The sequence below is a fragment of the Anguilla anguilla genome, chromosome 10, assembly GCF_013347855.1.
Source record: "Anguilla anguilla isolate fAngAng1 chromosome 10, fAngAng1.pri, whole genome shotgun sequence".
Classification (NCBI taxonomy): Eukaryota; Metazoa; Chordata; class Actinopteri; order Anguilliformes; family Anguillidae; genus Anguilla; species Anguilla anguilla.
The window spans coordinates 7895366-7905311 of record NC_049210.1 but is presented as its reverse complement, the minus strand read 5'-3'; the positions used below and the strand labels follow the sequence as shown (position 1 = coordinate 7905311).

At 48.6% G+C, this 9946-nt stretch overlaps 1 long non-coding RNA gene across 1 annotated transcript in view; it reads right to left on the bottom strand.

Annotated features, from left to right (window-relative positions):
- Positions 1-2211: 2211 nt before the first annotated feature.
- Positions 2212-9946, bottom strand: part of LOC118237504 — a 40171-nt gene continuing 32436 nt past the window's right edge. The window contains exons 3-4 of the long non-coding RNA XR_004767189.1: positions 7344-7451; positions 2212-2688 (exon numbers count right to left, since the gene is read on the bottom strand). This is a non-coding gene — a long non-coding RNA (uncharacterized LOC118237504). The remainder of the gene's footprint in view (positions 2689-7343; positions 7452-9946) is intronic.

Below are 9946 nucleotides of genomic sequence, written 5' to 3'. Positions count from 1 at the left end.
TTTCTCTCTTTCTCTCTCTCTCTCTGTTTTCTTTGCCCTGTCCTTTCTCAGCACTGGTAAATGAAACATTGACTTCTTTCATGATCTGGGAAATAATATTACATCACCCACCTAACCCCCCCTTGCCCCCTACTGACAAACACACACACACACACACACGCACCCGCGCGCGCACGCACACACACACACGCGCGCACATGCACACACATGCACACACACGCACACACACACACACACATGCACATGCACACATACACGCACACACCAAAATGCACACAGGCAAAGGGGAGAAAAAAAGCCAGTGTGTTGTTAGGCTCCCTAGAACACTGGCAAAGGTTTTGATCTCATATAGTTGTCATGGCTGTAAGTACCTTGTCAAAGGGAATTAATGTTACCAGGCAGGGGTTAAACAGGGTAGACAGGAACATGCAGGACAGTTTCACAAGGTTGGGGTGGGAGGTGGAGGAGGGGGGGGGGGAGGGGGGATGGGGGGGCAGTGGGGTTTGCAAGTGAATGCAATATTATAGGGTCATAAATCAGGCCTGTTCCTCCTCTCTCACACAGGGCCATGATTTATAAGTGTTTATCTTTGTTTTTTGGAGTCATTTGCTCAGAATCTCCTTTAAACTCAAAAGAGGTATCTGGTGAGCAATAACTCATGTTGTTTGGACACTTCCCTACCGGTGCTAATTTTCCTATAAACAGTCAAAAGGAGAGAGAGGGAGAGAGAGAGAGAGAGGCTCACATTTTGCATTCTTCAAAGACTGGTGTGAAAAGTTCATTGGGTTGGATGGTGCCGGAGACTTCCCCGGGCCATTGATTTAAATGTCAAAAGAGCGCTTCTGCATACGCCTGGAAAACCCGCTCCGAGTGATGTGTCACTGACACCGCGAACCCGCGCTCAAAACGCTCGGTTTTTATCATTCAAATGAGTAAACAGAGAAACACATTGAGCCGGTCTGCGGGATTTATGACGGAAATTAAGCAAAGCACAGAGGACCTTTTCAGTCCCCCCGAAGATCTGCATCATGGCCTGAAACTAAACTGTAGCACTGCGCAACGCATCTGTGTCATCTGCGAATGAGATAACACGCTAAATATCATAATTTGCCAAATCGTATTATTATATAATACTCTCATAAAAATAAAAAAACAAAAAAAACCCATTAATAATATTATCAGTGAGGTTATGTTCCCAGTCCCACATTTGCATCGTCATGCAGCAGACAGCTCAGGGAAGAGGACTGAAAGCCAGCAGCTTGTTATTAGCATCAGGTTTCATTTCCACAACACAACCTGTATTTTGCCTCCATCAATCAAGCTGCCGGCGTGTCAGCGGGGATCTCTGTGTCTCTGACAGCCCGTTTGATCCTGCACAAGTGCTCCCAGGTCAGAAACTCAGTGTGTTTTGACAAAGAACAGACACGCGGATCCACATGTAAATTCAATGGGGAAAAAGTGGAACTTCGCTGAACTTCTACCAGGAGGAAACAGGGCCCCTTCTCCAACAAAGCAGTCAGAAGCATTGGTGGGAAAGAACAACATGTATCAATGATAATTTTTAAAAAATAAAAAATTGAGAAAAATCGTTATAGCGGAAAATTCAGAGCAGTAACAATAATTAAAAGTGCCATATCCTCGTGAGTCTTGGCAGAAAATAATGTATAATTATTGAAATTGTTATGACATAATGCAAGTGTCTCGGATGACAAGAACATGTTGCTGCGAAAACATTTTCAAAAATATTATTTCTTCTTACTGAATGTCCCTTGTTAGGGTAGATTTCAGCATAGTGGAATATATGGTTCTTGATATTAATGACAGAGACTCATGTTCCCTACAGGGGACAAAAATGAATTGTGAGGTCTTAGGAGGAATATGCCTTAATAAAATAAGAAAATATGCACAGAGGAAGAGGTTAGAGGAGAAGATATGGATTCAGCTCTCTCACTGACTCCCGCCTCTCTGCTGAGCTCCCAGAATTCCCTGGGGCATAGCTTTACGCCCGGGTCCACACCAACAAACAGCAACCCCAGCAGCCTCCACTTTGACCCCCATGTCAACCCTGACCACAGAGAGCCCAGCTGGGGGTGCCGACAACAGCTAAATCACCCCCTCCAAAAAAGCTCACACACCTGGTTTTCATTCTCACTTTTCACTTTTAATCTATCGTGTGTGTGAGAGAGAGAGGGGGGGGGGGCGGAGAAAAGGGAATTCCTTGAAGGCCATATAACATATAGATCCTTAGAATGAAATTTTGTATTCACCCCACATGTCCAGACCAGCCTATACCTGTCCAGCAGTGACTGTGACCAGGTCATGACACGAAAAATACTCCTTTCACTCAAATCAGGCTGCAGCTGTAAGAATCCACTCATGAAGATGGGTCCATATTGATAAAGCCTCTCAGAGCAGAAGAACTGATCTGGGATCAGCAATCCCCCCCCGAGTCCACATCCTAATCCATTATGAGTTAAAAGGCAAAACTGCTCCTAGATCAGCACTCTGAGCAGCAGGGCTGCGGCCCTCACTCAGCCCGGGGGGAGAAACAGCTGCCATGCAGGGATCCAGCGAGGCCCAGCCAGGCCTGGTGCGCCGTGAGCTCTTGGCCTTGCGCTGGCCTCTCCGTGACCCCTGTCCCGTCCCCTTTCAATCACCCCTGTCTCCTCAGACACCTCTCCCTCTGCTCTGTAATGCAATGAGACATGGGGTGAGGGGGTGAGGGGGCGGGGGGGGAGAGGGGTGGGGAACACACACTCTGTCCACCTAACGCCTCATTCCTCATTCATTATTCATCAGGCAGATCAAAGGCGAGCCCTGCAAACTCTGAAGGACCCCGACGAGCAGGAATCCATCCTGCCTGCGACGGCCCATCAGTCTTCCCTCACAGTGACAAGGCCGTACGCAGAGCGCACACTGATAGGGTTACACACACACATACACACACACACACAGGCGCGCGCACACACTCACATACACACGCGCACACGCAGATATACACACACCCACACACGCGCATGCATGCACACATGCAAGCACATAAACATGTGTGCATTTGCAGTCAGAGAGAAAGACTTTTTAATGCCAAAGAAAATAATCCCACAAAATCTAATTACTGCTAAGACAACACACATTCACAAGCTTAAGAGCAACACTCACACATAATAAGTAAAAATACATTTTTTCCTCTCGCTCCCTTACCTGAAAAAGTATAACTCACAAAGCACAGGCACTCTCACAAAGTTGAAAGCCAGGAGAGGAGCGGGACAGATAAACCAGTGGGGGGGTACACAGAGACCCCACACAGCTCTGGGGTGGGGCCCAGTGCTGCGGTGTGGGGCTCCCCACGTAACTGGGTACACAGAGACCCCACACAGCTCCGGGGTGTAGCGGAGCGCTGGGGTGTGGGCCCCCCCTCCCTGCGGAACAGTGACCCCTTCACTGCGTGACTGACCGGCTCTCCCGCGGCAACAGAAGGCATCATTTATACGCCGCGGCGTCCTGGTGTCAGGCCGCTGTTATTAATGGGCTTCCTCTGCACTCAGCCATGGGACCTGGCCTCACCATGAACTCCTGAGGAATTCAGCACACACACACACACACACACACACACACACGCACATACACGCCCGTACACACACACACACACACACACACATGCACTCACACACACGCACATACACGCCCATACACACACACACACACGCACGCACGCACGCACATACACACACACGCACGCTCTCACACACACACGCGCATATAAACACCTATCACACACACAAACACGCCCATATACACACACACACCCATACACAAACGTCCACACACACAAACACACACGAGCCCCACCCCCTAATCCCAGCACCTCCATCCATCCATCAGACAGACAGACAGACAGAAGCAGGGGTCCCCAGGGTTACAAGGGGTCACCCAAGACTCTCCGTCACCCCTGGCTGTGGTCTCTCAGAACATGTGAGTTCAAACAGCAGTTTTCTCCCCGCGCTGCTTAGCGTCCCGGCTGTGCGCTAGCAGAAAGTCAGCGCGCTACAGGCCTGTCAGAGCCACCGCTCTGAGCTCAAGGGCCCCTGTCTGACTGACTGCGTTTCTGTTCGCTATTAATTAAACCCGGGTTGTGGCTGGCAGGCTGCAATGCTACACCACACTCACTTTCTCTGAGCGCTCCCTCTCTCTCTCTCTCTCTCTTTCCCTCTCAAACGCTTTTCTTCCTTTTCTCCCCCTTTCTTTCTCACTCCCTCTCTCTCTTCACCCTCTCTTTCTCTCCTTCCCCCTGCTCTCTCTCTATCGCTCTCTTGCTCTCTTCCGTCCCTCTCCTTCTGTGTCCCCCTCTCTCCTCTTCTCTTCCACTTTCTCTCTTGACCCCCCCCATCAGCAAACACAGCTCTGGGAGGGTGCACTGTGCATGACTCCTGTTTTATTATCGTGGGGGGGGGGGCGAGGGGCAGGGGTGCGGAACAGGGCAGGAGAGTTTCACCCTGCCAATGAAACCCTGAGGGGGCGGAGTCCCCGCCCCCACAGAGGAACTTGAAAGAGCGTCACCCATAACGGCAGGCGCTCTGTCACCCAGCAGGTACCGCAGGTAATCCGCCGCCGCCGCGAAGCCACTGCAGGTACGTCCCCTCCACGGGCGTCCAGAGTGACATGTGCACCGCCCCGAGTGCGCATGAGCGCAAACAAAGCAAGGGAGTCGAGCGGCAACCCCCCCCCCCCCCCCCGGAACATAAACGAGCGCTCTGTTGAGTTATGGTTGGAGGGGGAAAAGAGGCGAGCTATAAAAAGTGACATTTTGACCATTAGACCTCGCTCTGAAAAATATTATTTTTATTAATGCGAACAGGAATCGCCCTTCTCTTACGGCACTCCAGAGCATTAAAAGCAATCGCTCCGTGAAAAAGACTGGGGGGGTGGACGGAGAGAGAGAGAGAGAGAGAGAGAGAGAGAGAATGGCATACATAATAAAACACCACGGCCGTTTTTCACACCGCAAGTCACCTCGGAGAGCTGCGGGACGCCATGTTGAACGTCCAAGCCAAACATTTGGAAGTTTGCACAGCCATAAATTAGCAGCTCGACAGTCAAAAGTGTTCTAGCTAATTTGTCAAAAAAAAAAAAAAAAATCCTTGGTTACTTTTTTCCCCCCAGACATTTAAATTCATTACAGAAGTTCTTTTTAAAACTTCCTTGAGATTCTTAAATGGGGTGGGTATGCATCCACAGTGACTTTATAGTCCTTGGATCTTCTCTTTAACTGCTATAGAAACCCCAAAGTATCCATGCTTTAGCCAAAATAGAGGTTACACTTTAAATAGTATTATAATACTATATAATAATGTGCAAATAATATTTCTTGCAGACGTTTATGAATCAGACCCCCCCCCCCCCGATTTACATAAGAGTTCTTACATACCAAACAAGTGACTAAAAAAAGAGTATCTTACACATTCCCTCCATTCATTTTGTCAACATTTTCTGCATTGAGTTTGTGGAAAAGTGGTCACTAAAATTTAATTTATTATTATCATGCTATTACTATTATTAATTCATTGGTGTATCCTCGTAGGTCCTGCCGTCTCAGTGGCAGTCTTTGTTAAGGTTATGACACGGGCCCACATGACCAAGCATGCACTGTCACACACACACACACACACACAGTGTCGGGCGTCAAGTCTCCCCTTGACCTCAGCCTCGGCCAATCACGTGCCGGCTCTAATTTAGCCACGAGGCCCAGACGAGCCTGACGCGAAAATCCATTACTGTGCTCGCTGGCCGAAAAAACGAGCCGTGTCTCCGCCTCTGATGTGGTCTTCACCCCCCCCCCCGCCCCCCCACTGCCCCCCCTTACAGAAATACAGAATACAGACACTGAATACACAATATCAAGATCAGAGGAGATATTTAAATCAACATTTCACAGTATATGGGCAGCACGGATGGAAATGAGCGTGTAGCCATATCTGGTGCAATACACAGACAAACAAACAAATATAATTAAGTAAATAAATAAACAAATGATTCATTACCCCTTTCAAGTATTGAAATTTTTTGTTAAATTCATTGCTATTCATCATATTTATTTTTTTACCATTTAAGTCCAAATGTTAAGTCCTTCCAGTACTATAAAGGTAAGTGGCCAGGATAATTAAATAGATGCCTTTGCTGGACCACACAATGTTTGTAAAAAAAATTAAGTCACGCAGTTACAGCATTAAATTTCACCCACGTCTTGCCGTTGTAAGACGACAGACATCGCTGTTCACAATCAATCAGCATCAGCCCCGGCCTGCTCCGTTAAGTATTTTAATGTGTTGATCGATAGCGGCTGTGCCAATGGAGATTGATATGAAAGCGTTCAGGGGCGAGCGGTTTGCTGCGCGGCGTCGCTAAGTGCACCTCTCCCGCTTTTCCCTCCGCGGCGCGTATCAGAACGCAACCGAACACCGCTAACCGCTTCCTGCTAGCGCCGCTCCTCCGACACCACTCCGCCAAAATAGCACACGATCCTCCGAGCCAAGAATATCTTCTCAGACTCCCTCTCACTCCCGTTTTATCAATTACACTTCCCAACAAATGTACGCACATGCGATGGGCCTTTTCATAAACTCAATAAATGCCTTTTTTATTTCAATGGGCTTTTCAGTTTCATCTCAATGGCTTTGCAGTGGGATGGATCGGTACACAGCTGCCAAACGGCACATGAAAAAAAATGATGCTCAGAATGGTGAGTAGATATTCAGCTCTGTGTTTTTAACATTGAAAGGCCCGCCTGTCATCGCTGGAATCTCAGAGAGATTTATGATTCGCTCCCATATTACAAATAATCGTGAATGGGTGTGGTGGAAACCGAGCCGAGCCAAGTCAAATACCACCAAGATCCTCCGGCAAACCAGATCACAAGCTTGTAATTACAGCATTCTATCTGCAGTATAAATTTGAGACAACAAGCTTCAGAGTTTTCAAGTCCCACAGCCTTTGCATTGTTTTGTATCGCATCTGGTAGTTTTAAATGTCAGGAGAGAAAAAAAAAGTGTAGCAAAAGTGATTTCAGATGTTATTTCTGTGGTGTTGTGGTAAGATAGAAGACAAAGAGCATTCAAATGTTAATAACTCATTTTTTGGAAGAAAAAAAAAACCAAAGTCAGATAGAACCCTGTAATCCCAAGCTATCAAAGAACAGTGTCCCAGGAAAAGAAACACAGAGAGGACAGAAGAATATTTGGGGTGGTTTATCCAGTGTCTGGACTCCCCCTCCCCCCCCCCCCCCCAAACCCCCCACAGCCACCCTCCGCCGTCCCCCATCCTAACCCCTGCGTCTCCCCAGAACTCACCTCTCTTGTCGCCGGCTCGGTTTTCCTTGAACTCTTCACCCTCTCGAACTTCGGCCCAAAAGTTCATCCACGGCAGGACATCCTGTTTGGGGGGCACCCCCTCTGTGACTGACAGGCAGAGAGAGAGAGAGAGGGGGGGGGGTTGAGTTGAAATGAAAACTTATCTGGGCCATGGAGGGGTTTAGCAACACGTCTCCTCCCATCCCTCTGATGTCCACGGGGATGAGAGAGTTTGACACCAAAATCAAAAGCCCCACAGGCAAGCAGCCCTGAGTTTGCACAGAAACCACAGCAAACAGTCACCGGGTTGATATTCAACCCACTGCCTGCAACCCGCCCTATGCTAACGATGCTAACGATCATCTACCTCACATTGCTGTGCTTTTTAAAAATCATGATAAACATCTTTATTTTTCAAGGCTAATTTAGTAGCCCTGAAATGAAATCGCATCCATAGTACATTTGACAAAACATTTGCCGCAATAAACTTCACAGCAAGTCTTTCAAACCCAGAGAAGCAAAAACCCAGGATTGCAGTGACTTTATTTTGAGTCTTACATGATATACCTGAAAAGGCGCAATCATGATAAAACACATTATTGAGCACACAGAGTCTATGAGAGAGCTGAAAGCTATAGGAGAACTCTCAGTAGAGAGGACAGCTTGAAGCTGCCCATCTAAATCAGAGGCTGATTTCTCTCACTTTTCCCCCTAGTTTTTGTTTTTAGCCGAGGTGCATTAAATTACAGTTATCTTGACAGAAGGAGGAACGGTTTTAAATTAACTGGATTTTCCTCTGGGCGATTTTTCAAAAATAATTTATCTTTTTTTTTTTTTTTTTTTTTTAAACGTGTTAGCCGTACGGTTGAAAGATTGACAGTAAGACCGGTTTAGCTTCACACGCGTGTGCGCGCGTGCGGGGCAGCTATGACTGGGCACTTGTGCAACAGCGAAACAGAGACAGGTACTGTTCTCCGGCAAAGCACGAAACAAAATGGAGTTGACATTCCTGTCACCAGCATTCATTTCCTGGGGGAGATGAGATTAAATTCAGCCCTGCCGGTAAACGCTGTGGCAGTCAGTTACTTTTGTATTAAACTGAGAGTGCTGACAGTAAATATGTTTCGTGTTAAGTTTCGAGACTTGTTTTCTTTTCCACTCAGTTTTTTCCCCCCCCCATTTTGCATTTTCATCAAAGGTGAAAAGAGACTAGAGATAGACTGGAGGAGCTCTGATGAAAACCTTATCTGCTGGAAGTGTGCACGATAAAAAAGAGGATTTAAAAACAACAATGGGCTCTCTGTTTGCCGAGGAGGCCGACTGATTATATTATTAATTTTGCAAACGCGTGTGCACGAGAGCACCCAGACACACATGTATACACATACACATGCATGTGCACACTGTATGCGCACACGCATGTACAGTACACACACACACACACACGCACACACATGTCCCTCATTTTTTACCGAAAATGACATGCAGCATATTTCTCTCTGCCTCCGCCCGTTTGGCAGTGCCGGTGTCGGCGTGAGGCCTGTCACCAAACTGTCTCTCTGCTTCAGTCCTCAGCCTTTATCTTCAAAACGCAACATGACGTCCTTATACCCAGGGCATGAGACAAGGGGACCAGGAGAACGAGGGAGGGAGGGAGGGGGAGAGAGAGGGAGGGAGAGAGGGAGAGAGGGAGGGAGGAAGAGAGAGAGAGGGAGAGAGAGGGAGGGAGAAAGAGAGAGAGCAATACAGAGAGGCAGTGAGAGAGAAAGAGTTAGGAGAGAAAAAGACAGGGAGAGAGAAGGAGAGAAGAGAGAGACAGATAGGGAGGAGAGTGACAGACTGGCAGAAACTGAGAGACATACAGAGAGAGAGAGAGAGAGAGAGAGAGAGAGAGAGAGAGGAGGGAGAGAGGGAGAGACAGACAGAGAGTGACTAAGATGTTATCATTATTGCCGAACACTGAATGTGCGCCTCTCTCCCCGCTCACTGGTACTGTAACATTAGCCGCGCCGCTCCCGGCTACACGCGTCACTTGGAGTTTGCGAGGCTGACTTTGACGGAGGGGCCCCTGGCCAAGGCGGAAAAGCCCACACATCCACCTGACTGTGCCGAGAGCCCGGATTAGTCCTGACATGTGTCTCCGCGCAACGCCGAGCTTCGCTTCTGCTCTCAGTCACCGCTCCGCGTCCCCCCCAAACGCACAGGGGCGGGCGAGCGCTGGGGGGCGAGCGTCGCCGCCTCCGCTTTTCAGAGAACGGCGACGGCGATGCGGACAACGGGGGGGGGGGGGGGGGAGGAAATGACCGTGTACCCGGGGGGCCCTGTGGCAGAGCGCTCATTACCAAACGCCATTCCTTACACAAAGCCTGCATTGTGTATTTCTGTGTGTGTGTGTGTACACAGTACCCTATCATAGTACCCGTGAAATTACGCCGTGTCTGTACAAGTGACTCATGGGGACGTGCGGTTTGGTGTGTGTGTGTGTGTGTGTGTGTGTGTGTGTGTGCCGTGTGAAAGCAGGTCACGGTTCCTCGCTCTGCTGAGCATCCTGCCCCCACAGCACAGAGGCAGGCTGGCCGGCCACATCAGCAGCCACACGGGTC